A 12,829-nucleotide genomic window follows, 5' to 3' on the forward strand; every position below is an offset into this window, starting at 1 on the left:
CAGGCAGTAGTGGTAGATGAGGACATGGTTGCGCATGCACATATGGGCGACATCGACCTCAGGACGAGACCTTACACGAGCGCGGGTGTACTCGAGGTCGAACCCAACCACCTTGTACTTCTCCTCGACAAGCAATAACTCCATGATGTTGATGGAGTGCTCCACCCAGACCGGGTTCACTACAAAAAAAAACACTTCCGTGATGATACGTGTTTGTCACAGTAGGTTGCGTTTTTTGTCATGCATGTACATCCATGGCAATTTTATGATAGAGTCAAGATAGTCATACCTGTGCTGTCGTAGAAGTGTTCCATGACATTACCAAAATTATCATCACAGAAGTGTCCACTTCCATGATGATAAATCATGCGTCACAGAAGTGCTTTCATCAAGGGTGACCGACACGTGGCATCCACCGTAACAGAACGCCGTTAAGCTATTGGGTCCGATTTTGGATTCGATAACCCGTTAACAACCCGGACCAATGGGAAATTTCCACGTGTAAAATTCTGATTGGCCGGAGGAAACAAGTGTTAGCTCGTCAATGGGCCAGATGTCGCCCATCCATTGGAGGAGACATGCCTATGATATGTCGACACGTGGCGGGGCCCAACAAAGGCCCATATAGGTTAAAAAGGCCGGCCCAGTCAAAGGCCCGTAATACTTACTCACGTACTAGTGGGCCAGCCCAATAACGACCTGTTTAATAAAGGCCCATTTACGACCCGAAGCCAGATCTGGCCCGTTAATTGTTCGCCGAATATTTGGGCCGAATTACAGCCTAGTGACTTTCGGCCTGTTAGAGGCCCGATGTAGACATGGGCCCATTTCAGCCCCATGTGACTTTCGCCCTGGGAATGGCCCGTGCTACCCATGGGCCATATATGGTCCGACAGGACATCAGGCCCACTAATGGCCCATGATAAAGGTGGCAACAGTTAAGCCCAACGTGACTTTGGGCCTGTTAAAGGCCTGTCGTATAATTCGGCCCGTTGATGCCTGTACTAAGCTTTCGGCCTCTTAAAGGCCGATGATATCAGTGGGCCAACTAAGGCCCGAGATATGATTCGGCCTGGTAACGGCCCGTCATAAAACTGGGCCCAAAAAGGCCCGGTCTACATTTCAGCCTACTGAAGTCCCGTCAACGACTAGTGAAAATTGAGGCCCAACATGCATTTCGGCCTTCTAAAGGCCCATGGTTTCATCTGGGCAGTAACAGGCCAGTAGAATACTCAGCCTGTTAATGGCCCAATGCTACCTGGGCCAAACTATGCGCTGGGTCCACAAAAGGCCCAACTAAAATATAGGCCAGTGTAAGTTGTGGGCCTGGCGCAAAGCGTGAAGGCCCCAATCATTTGGGCCCAAGAAAGATGCAGGCCGACCCAATTGTGGCCCGCTAAAAACCAGGCCCGTTAGAGGCGAATGTTTCTACCTAGTTGACTACATCAGATTTTTTTCAGATAGCGAATGGCAGTAACTAGTAGGAATTAAGAACAAACCTACTCTATATAATAAAGAAATTATGACATAGTAACTGAGAATAAACCTACACTATACAATAAAGGATTTATGGTATATTACATCCACTGGGCATCGAAGTTCGCCACCAGTGATCATAAAGCGCAACGAAGAAGCAGATTACAAAAACTGGGCACCATTGCAGCATAACAAAATAATATTGTACCGAGACCACTTCCAAGACAGTTCAAGAAAGGTTAGCCTTGCATGAGAACTGCTGCAGAAGCTGTTGAGCAAGGCTGTGAGACCAGCCTAGCATATCGGTCATAGCTTCCAGGTGTAGCTGTTTAGTGATGAAGTTCTCATTGGTGTTCTCTGCAATCTTTCTTAGAGATAGGACTTCAAGTCAAAGTTGAGTTGCAGAATGCCTTTCTGCTAGAACTTGGGACCGAAGAAGTCGAACTGATTCAGACAACGAATTCTGTGAGCTTGTCTGACTGCTAGTCTCAAGTAACTTGAACACTGCATCAAGACAAGACTTTCAAGATGTTTTGCCTTCTTTATTGCAATATATCTTGCGTTTGTCTCACAGCCTTCAGCAGACTTGTGCATGCCATCAGGCATATCACCCTGAAACAAGCAGAGAGATGACAGGTTTTGCACGTGTATAAACAAAGATGATAACTGTGCTGTCAATTCCATCCAATTTCAAATTAGAAAATAAAGAGTAAGTTCAAAATATCAATAGCATAATTTGGCATTGTTCATAATGTGGGGAGCTTCACCACACTACTGGATTACCATGTCAACATAACAAGCATAGATGAAGGGCAAAGACAATCATTGTATCTATTTTGGTTAATGTGCATGGCATGTTGTTCATATCATCAGCCACATCAGTAAGATAATACAGGACATGACAAGGTGCAAACGCGGGCTGCTTCACCACACACTGGATTATAGATCCACAAAAACAAGCATACATATAGGGAGTATTGAGTAATGTGCATGGTATGAATAAGGAATTTGGTTTTACAAGTAAAACTTAGAACTTATGGTTCTTGCGAACATGCATTTTGATAGAAATAGCAAACTAAATAGCAGTAAATGATAGGGAGTATGAGCAAATTAAACAACAGTTGAGGATAAAGGCTTTAGAAGGACTGACTTACATTAACAGTTAGCACCTGCTTTATAATGCCCTTCTCCATGTCAAGGGAAGGATAACTCAAGAATTTCAGCACATAATCTTCTCCATAAACATTGCATGTACTTACACTAACAGTTAACACCGGCTTTATAATGCCCTTCTCCATGTCAAGGGAAGGATAACTCAAGAATTTCAGCACGGGATAATGAAGATAAGATGCAGATTGATGCTACATAATCAACTACCAATCCCTGGAAGTACAAGTGTTATAGGACAAAATGTACTGACAAGAGCAATGGGCTACACTTCTGCACTGGCATTGTCTGTGTATTCTACTTTTTGGTAAGATTAAATATAGATCTGATCTTTTTTAGTGAATGGTGGGCGAGGGAGATAAGATGCAGAATGCTACACAATGAAACAATCCCTCTTCCCATAATACAAGAGTGTTTTGAACACTGGTGTACTGTACAAAATGTTCTTATATTATGGGACGGAGGGAGTAGCTGTTAATATAAGTACAGTGATAGACGACGTTTAGTCCTTACAAGAGGACTGCAGAGCTAAACCTCTTCAAAAGCATTGGGTTGATTCTAAATTTATGTAAGAGTCCATAGGATCTTATAATGTCCACCAAATGGACGATAATGAGGCTAACATGTGCAGTGATGCTACATAATCAAACAACTAAAAGTAAGTATGGTCATACAGGGAAAGAGGTACTCACAAGAGCAATGCAGTGTGCAGTATAGTTGCGAGATTCGGTGGTCCCTTGAGAATGAATGTTCTTCTGCTAACAGTTTTCATACAAGTGAGACATTAAGGCAAATGCAGAAATGTAGTTCAAATTGTGATGTGATATCATAGACAGTACCTTACGCTGCAGCCGAGACCAATGTGTAACAAGATTATTCCAGTCATTGTCAGATAAATGTAGCACCAAAGACTTTACAGAAATTTCATTTAGAGGCTTGCCAACAAAGTGCGCTTGCCTCAGGTAGGAACGATACTTCATCAACAAGTGCTTGAAAAGCGCAACCAACCCTTGCTCGTCTTCACAATCCAGGTTAGTCCTTGCCTATTTAAAAGATTGAAATCTTGTATCTTCTTCAGCAGAAACATATGTAGTAATGACCATGAATAACATTAGTACATTACTTACGCGTAAGTTGCGGAGGAAGACTGGAATTGTTCTGTGTCTGCGGTATAATCTTTCCATGAAGGAAAGATGCACACAAAGTTCCTGACAACAATATGAGCTTTGTCTTCTATACTGGGAAGAAATGGAACATGGGTCCTATTTGCTGCAATTGGGGCTCTCTCTGGTTCGAAAAGGGATTTGGCAACTGGATTTGGTGTACTCTTTGTTAGAATGGGGTTTTTGCGTTGTAGAATTGGTGCTATGTCAACTGACATCATCATACTGTTTGCTGCAGTTGGGGTCTGCTGAGTTGGGGCATCAGAAATGACCAGTGTAGTAGGGCTAGAGTCTGCTAGAGTTGGGGTGTTTTGTGGGTCAGGTGATATTGCAACTACACCTAATGGGCTATTTGATTTATCAGGTTCCACTACCTTTTCCAAATACTTTGCTTGTGCTCCTCCGCGATCAGCAATCGCCCTCTTCCTTTTGAACGTCTGATACACAAGAACAACATTTGAATGGATAAATATGGTATGATGACATATGGAATATGTACTGAAAATGGATAGGCAGGGCGTATTCACATACACGATGTGTAAACTAAGCTAATGGCAGCGCAACAAAGTAGAAGCAATGCAAAGCATCAGTTGCAAGATATGTGCAACCAATATAACCTTGGAAAGTTAGAGCAAGCACCTTGATGGGTGAATAAGATAGGGCATCTGCCTCTGACTCCTCCACTAGGGAGCTACATTGACTTAGGTCTCCCTCTGTCTCAGAATCACTGTTAGGATCATATTCTGAGCATGAATATGTAGGTGGAGAGCGTTTGCATTGCATTGCATCCAGACTTTATTTCAGTCCCTTAATGCCAAGTTTGATAGCCATGTCATTGTTCTGCTTTATTATTTTCATGCGCGCAAGCTCATAATCATTATGATGCTGTTCAAAGTCTGAGATTCATGAAAACATAAAAAGTAGTTAGATTATCTATGGAATGCATTGCGGATTCAACTCGAAGAGTGTCTCCCTATAAACCCCTGCATATGCAAAGTTCACCCCCAACAGTGCTGACCAGACCACACACAAAAATACCAACCCCTTATGTCTCCGTAATAGGTAGACACACATTTCAAAACTGAAGTAGGAACATTAGAATCATATGAAATTCGTATTTGAACAAATAAACTAAGGAATTATGAGTGGCATAATGTTTAGCTTCACGGGTGGAGTGTTGGTAGTGTGACACAAAGCAAGTAGGCAGATTGTATTCCATGTAAAAGATCGAAGCCAATGTAAAAGCTGTAAATAGCACTTTCTTTCTATACAATGCAGTGTTCCTTGCCCACACATGATGGAAGAGATCACATAGAGAAATACTATTCAGTCATGTCTACGGTTCCAGTATTTTGAGACAGGGTGGTCCACCCTAAAAGAATATTGACAACAAATATGACAAGGCAAGCATAAATGTAGTGAATCAATCATTTACTTATGAGCTTACTAGGACAAGTATGCAGAATTGTAACTGCAGTAAGAGACCGTCTAAAATCTGAATCAAGAAGTTTGTCTAGCACTTATTGTTTGCAACTATTCGAAGTGAATAATTGGATATTATATTGAATGAGTAAGAAAGACAAGTAAAATTGTCAACAAACCTGGCTTGCAGTAGTAATCTGGGTCAATGCCACTACGATCTACAATCCAAAATGACTAGTGTCTGTTCCTAGGGCCGGAATTTTGAAAACCCTATGAACTTTGCAGGTACTAAAGATTACTAAAATACATTTGAACCATTAAGTGTAGGTAGCACTTAGCACACAACAAACCCTAATGATAGTCCTGCCTAATGAGTAATGAATCAATTAGAAAATGGGTGATGAGGATTGGCTGCTGAGTATTGAGGACGTATCTCGGGATAAATCGGGTTGGCTTAGTGGGTGCTGCATGCCTGAGACCTGAACGGACTGGGAAGGTAGGCACGGCGGCGCGCCCGGGCAGCGGTGACGCTGTTGAGCGAGCGGCTCCTGACCTCCTGTTAGTCCGGCGTCTCCTCCTAGAGTCATGCCGTCCGAGGACAACAAGTCGTCGGCGAGGCAGGCGGCTGGGGGCGAGTAGAGATCGGAAGCACGCAATAGAACAAAGGGGAATCGGGGCCTGGGACGACCCGAAATCCCACCGTGGGCACCCGGTAGAGATACACACCCAAGCGGCGAACATGCATTTTCGAAACTAATTTAGGAATATTTAGCTGACCAATTAAACGACTCTGCTCTAATAATATCAGATTCATTTTTGAACAACTAAGCTTGTTTAGCTTGATGGGTGGAGCAGTGCTATTATGACACGAAGCACGTATTATGATCGTATAGTGATCATAACAGGGGGAAACTGTAAGCATATTTTTTAAGCAAAAGAGGGTTTCCCCTCCGATTTCTATTAAAGAAACTACCACGGAACCAACAAGATCAATTAAACCCTAAGCATGATCAATTAAACCGTATTATGGCTGTGCCATGGCAGATTTGAAGCTGCAAACTGGAGAAATGATATTTAGCATCCATTGTTTGCTTTGAACTAAGAACTAAATTCTAAGAGCCGAAAAGAAAGTAGAGTAACCAAGTTATGATCTATTTTCTGGTTGAGATCAAACAGTTGAGGAGATATGAAGTACCACCTCTCTTGCGCCGCCTTGTAGGCATCGGGGGTGCGATGGCTGTCGGTGGCGTTGAAGCAGATCTGTGATGGTAGATAGGTGCATCAGGGGATAAGTCCCGTTGTGGTGGAAGAGAAGGTCGTGTGAGCGGCCCCGACAAAGAGGACGACGGCGCCGATGAAGCGAGAGGACGCGATGCGAGGCTCTTGGTCTGTTGCCGTGGATGAGAAATGTCCATCTCTAGCAGTGGATGACGCAGTCTTGGTAGGCGCTCTGGCATGGTGGAGGACTGTGGCGATGGATGGGGTGGAGGACGGCAGCGATGGGTGGGGTGGACGATGGCGGTGATGGATGGGGTGGCGGACGGAAGAGGCTGGTGTGGGGATGGTGTTCTAGCGTGGACGGTGTATGAATGAGAAAATGGATGGAGAGGTACGGGGAACCATGTTTTTGGGACGCGCCTGTCTGAAATATGGGAACGTTACGAACTTAGCCCCTGTTTAAAATTTGGACGTCTCGTCGGTTGAGGATAGGACGGTAATCTCGCATCTCGCCAATATTTGCCCAGAGCGATTTTGGGGGAGGAGAGGGTGGTTGGCGCCCATGGTGTATGAACAGGGCTGACAGGTAGGGCGGTTGTGTCACGTCTCAGTGAAGTTACAAACCTGCCACTATTGAAAATATTTGCCTACATCAATTTCGGCCGAGTCGAGTTTGTTTTGCCGCATACCGTGTATGAATGGGGAAATGGAGGGAGAAACAGAGGTCTTTCGGACGAGCTTGAATCAAATGTGTTTTTCCGCCCATGTTTGGCGCCCACCGTGTCAGAATGGGCTCAGATGCGGTCGTGTCACGTCTAATTGAAGTTACTAACCTACCCCTATTGAGAGCAGTGGAAATCAGGCCGATGGATTATCCGTGTAATGGGTAGACAGTAATTTCCATCTCCCAAACACTTGGCTTCGGGCAGCCGACGTGGGAGTGGACATTTTGCTGCTTCTTTAGAATTTTGGGACAATAAGCATCCACGTTTACCCTGGCAACTAAAGTCGAATCCATTTTGTATTCCTATACGAATCTTTGTAAATCATTCTATGTGTTTTTATATATCTTCAAAAGCACGACAAAGATGTATTCCACTGTCATATATGAATATGGTTTACAAATGCCGATACTCAAATTCAGAAGCTAGAATCCAATTTAAGGTGAATTCAAATATTTGGAACACTTTATGTCCAACTCAAATGTCACACGTAACATAATGTGTACTCCCATTTAGATATGTACACAAGCGATGTATCAGGATTCAAATACCGAGTCAATCAACCAAGAATGTATAGAACTAACAGACATATAAACACTTATAGAGTGTATGGATCAATAATATCAACTAACATACATAAGCCATGCCGCTGTACTTTTTTTGCTACAACAACATCCTTTTTTAGCCAAGCTACTACATAATCTTGGCCCTTTCCGATGCGTGCCACTTATGGTCCATCTATACTACTATTATTGCTGAATGCACATTCAGCCCGATTTGCATATTTGTAGGTCTGGCACAACAATCAAAATGAAATGTCTCCGAGTCCTATCAATTAATACATACTTGTTCCCAAATAAAATTACAAACCAAAAAACAAAAAACAATTATTACATGATCTCTAAAACAAATGGGTTGATTGATTACATGAACAAACAACACAAAGGTTATTGAACGATGGAAAGAACATTTCACCTATGATTTACCAAGTGGGAATTTAATTTCCTTTTTTCCTTCAGGACTTTAACAATGCGGTCAGTCTCAGCTTGCTTCGTTTTGAAATCCACCAAATATTTAATGGTTGTCTTGAGTACTGCTTGTGATTGTGCTATTTGCTTCCTCAACATGTCAACTTCATCTCTAAGTGCAGGAGCAGAATCTCTTTCTACCACTAGTTTAGCCTCTAGAGCATGAGTAGTTGGCAATTCATAATGCACGATTGGGCCGGTGTCACTGCTTTGGGATGATACAACGTCCATGGGGACCTCGCTGTTTGATCTTGGGCTAACCTGTTTTGCCATTAAAGTTCCGATTGGATTCAGAAAAGTTGAAGTTAGCAAAACATCTCAACTGGGAGTTATAACAGCAAACCAGTTAAACAAATAAGGAAATAAATATTTTCAACTGGACGCTGAAAAGTAGTTATTAACATCATTGTAACCCGTTGTTGTAGCAGCAAAGCAGTTAAAGAAACAAGCAGCTATTTAAGTTCAGGCAAACCGGTAATTCTTAACAGTAAGTATCAAACACATAGATAGGCGCAGTCTATAATAGGATTAACAAGTTGTGGCATTATGTGATCAGTAGCAAACTAAATTAAGCCAAGCAACGTAATTGAATAATTTTGCAATAAGTGGCTAACTAAAATTCCGAGAAGCAGGTAACTGAACTTACACTAGTTCTTTGTACAGGCACACTGCAACTTCTTTTTCGCTTACAAGGTTCTACGAAAGAGTCCATGGCATCAATTGCTTGGATACGTAGTCCCAATACTTATTTCTTCCCACACTGCATTGGTAAGTCAAATGGTTAATCTGATAAGATGGTGCGTCCTTGATATGTTATATGAGGACGTGTAATCAGACTAGTTGTAGCCACGCACATCACATTGACTTTGACTGTATATTTCATCCGATTACATTTGGCATATCGAGATCTAAGCAATCTACAATAGGATGAAAAGACTGGCATCCTTCACATTATTGGCGAACTCAGTTCATAGAAACAAGCAATTCAACCATTCTGTGGGTAAATCAAAAGCGCCACTGGAATATTTTTCACTACCCCAATCATACACACAAAAAGGGGCGACGCCACCATAGGGGCTGGTATGGGCGGCCGCCTCGGGTGGCTAGAAAGTGTGCACCTAGTTTGACTCGTCCAGGTTGGCCCAGGCTAGTTTTGTTCGTCCCAACGCACGAGCAGGCAATGTAAAAAAAGAAGAAAAATGTTTCAGTTTGGATGGGCCAATAACATAAGTGCAAGGCAGGCCCTATAGCAGGCTCGCGGCCCAAACGAGCGCCTCCCATATCGATCGACAGCAGGAAAAATCCCAATTTGTTCGCTCCAGCCTCCAGTCTGGTTCGCTCCTAACCTAGCCGCCGCTGGACAGACCGACGCAACACTTCCTTGCGCCCTCATTGGAGGGCGATTACCGGGCTTCAAGCGAATGGAAGGACAAGAAGATGAAGATCCAACCCTGTGTGTAGCCTGCATGGGAGGCAGCGGCGGCCGCACGGGCATGGCATCGAGCTTGCGCAAACGGACAGTCCTAGCTTGCAAGAGTAGCATGCACAACAAGCAGGTACATCACATCCCTGATTATATCTAATTCAACTGTTCAATTTCTGGCCAATAGTTAAACCTGACGATGTTGTAAAACTGCTTGTATGTAGGGAATCTATGATAAAATGAAACCAATTTCTGCTTATTTTATAACTCCCACAATCAATACTGAACTGACTGAATCTGATGTATCTAATCAAATTTCCGGTGCAGACATACAAGCTCATGTTGTTCTTGAGCCTGAAGTGTCTAATGAACAGACTGCTAATGAAGGATTTGATCCAAACATTTTACATGCTCCTAGTGATGAACATATAGTGTCTAATGAGGGATCTAATGCAAGCATTTTGCAAGCTCCCATTGAAGGATTTAGTGTCTAATGATCATCTTCTATGTTGAGAGACATAGAGATTTAAAGGCATTGATGACAAGCAAATTATAGTGCATTTTCATGGCTTGAGGAAACGTCGAGGCCATCTACCAGAAAGCCCCCGTATCATGACAACGTAGCATAAATACTTTTCTAATTTGTTGTTTCAAACTATTGTCATACTTGTGCAGGATAGATATATTGATATGCAGTTTGCGCACTGGTTATAGGTGCAATTACACTTTGACATTTTCCGCCAGAGAACGAGTAATTCAAGCACGTACAAACCATGTTTGTAGTCCTTGTACACCATGTTGCATTTTGTGTTTTTTGGTGCTTGCATCATTTAGTGTTTATAATCTGAACTACTTTGGATCATTAGCTGGTTTTCAAAGTGCATGTAGCTTCACATTTCCCAAGTTATGTTGATTTCCAGAGTGCAAGTGCCTTTGCATTTTTTAAGTTAAATGTTCTCCCCTGGTAACTTGAATTTGTGGATCCGCCTCTGCACACGAATCATACATGCATGACAGTATGAATTAAATGAAATGGAGGGACCTACGCTAGCTTGTTGTACAGGCTCACTGCAGCTCTGCTTGCGCTTGGGATGTTCCATGTACAAGTGCATGTTACCACTTGCTTGGATGTGCAGGCCTTGTGCTCCTTGCATCCCCCTCTGCATTTTTGACATGGCGAATGGTTGATCAAATAAGAGGAATCGACCTTGCTGTTGTACCGGAGGACAGATACTGTAGCGACCAGACCTCAAACAGTCTGATCTCTATGCATCAGTGTCATCCCTGGATCGGTAATGCTGACACGCACAATAGTCGAGGATTTATAACAGAGTAGCAATCACACAATTATTACATCGAATGTCTCAAAAGAGAACTTATTACAATAAATATGGCTTAAGGCCATCTAAAAACGATAATAGCGGAAGGCTTGGAAGATAAAGTGAGTCCATCAACTCCAACGACATCCCTGAGTGAAAGACAACGACCGATGGCACCTTACTCGTCATCTGAAAAGTCTGCAACATGAACGTTGCAGCCCGAAACGGGTCAGCACATGGAATATGCTGGCAATGTAACACATAGAGTAATGAATGGAATAAATGCTATCACTACATGTATATATGGCTGGTGGAAAGCTCTATGGTTACAGTTTTTGCATAAAGCCAATTTTTTCCTACAACAAAGGAATAAATTTTATTTAACTATCATGGTGGTTGTTAAACATTGAGAAGGTTCCTCCAACTCAATCCCAATTAAGCATCATCATTAAACCCAATCAAATTATATTAAGAGTGATGAGATCAACATGATAATCCAAGAACTAGATACTCAAAATGTCCATAATCGGGGACACGGCTAACCATGATTAGTTTGTACACTCTGCAGAGATTTGCACAGTTTTCCCCACAAGACTCGATTACATCCATGGTCGGAGAATCGAGACACAATCTTTCGGAAACTATAACTCTTTACTGTGGGTGGACAGTTACACCTACTTTCCCCTACATCTGCTAGCCCACCACTAAAAGAGGTCTTGCAATGTACTCAACAATGCTAGAGCCCATAATAGCTTGTGGCTGCACATGGAAGTTTCTAGCATGAATAATCTTATGATCCCTTTGAGCCTGGGTGGCGGACCGTAGGATGATCACACGGGTACTCCGGGATATCCTAGGATAACACTGGATTCTCTAGGTGCCCTGACAACCACTGTGTACTCCAGGGGGCCTCAAACAATCCACCCAGATGTGTATTAAAGTAGCCACCTTAAGTTAACCATTAAAGAATAACTCTCACATATGTCATGAATCACTCGAACCAAACCACGTCTACGAGCATAGCATAGCAATATAAGCAACGTAGAAGTAACTCCCAAAGGTTTGATAATAAACAAGTAAATAGGTTCTACCTCAGCATCTACTTCCCAAAACCCTCATATTTCATCAGATCCTAACCATGCAATTGTTTGAGGATTGATCTAATGCAATAAAACTGGGTAGTAAAGAGGTATGATCAAAGTGTTACTTGCCTTGCTGATGATCCGTGAAACCTAGAGACTCGTAGTAGCACGATTCGCATTCCGGGTACTCTATCACAAACAAACAAGCATATAATAAGCACTCAACTAGAAGAACGGGTAAAACTCAAATAAGATATCTAACCAGAAAGTTCAACTTAAGAACTCTGGGTTTGCAAAAAGAATCAAATCAAACGAAGCAACAAAACTCAAACTGCAAACAAAACAAGATACGTTTACTAATCTAGACTTAAGTCAAATTTTACAGTACCAAATTCTTTTTCAAGTTGACTAAACGGAAAGAGGGCTTCGAGACGAAGATCTAGGAGCTTGAATTGCCTGATTCCGATAGACGAGCAAAAGGATAAACTAAAACGAAAATCAGGGCAGAAATCATGAACGAAAATAATCGCGGAAAATCCCTGGAAAAAGAAAAACTGACGAACAGGCTAACGAATGAATGTTTTTTGTCCGCGGCTAACGGGTGAAAACCGTTTGTTAAAACGAACGTACGAACGGGTGTTCGCTAAATAACTAAACCGGAAAAAATAAAAATCGATCTAAAAAAATAACCAAGGGTTTTTAACAAAAATCGTGTGGTTTTGTAATGAAAACCGGCGGTTACATCGGGACGTGTGACGGCGGCGACGGCGAGCAACTCCGGCGAGGCGGCGGGGACGGCGGCGGTGGCG

The sequence above is a fragment of the Triticum aestivum genome, chromosome 3B, assembly GCF_018294505.1.
Source record: "Triticum aestivum cultivar Chinese Spring chromosome 3B, IWGSC CS RefSeq v2.1, whole genome shotgun sequence".
Lineage (NCBI taxonomy): Eukaryota > Viridiplantae > Streptophyta > Magnoliopsida > Poales > Poaceae > Triticum > Triticum aestivum.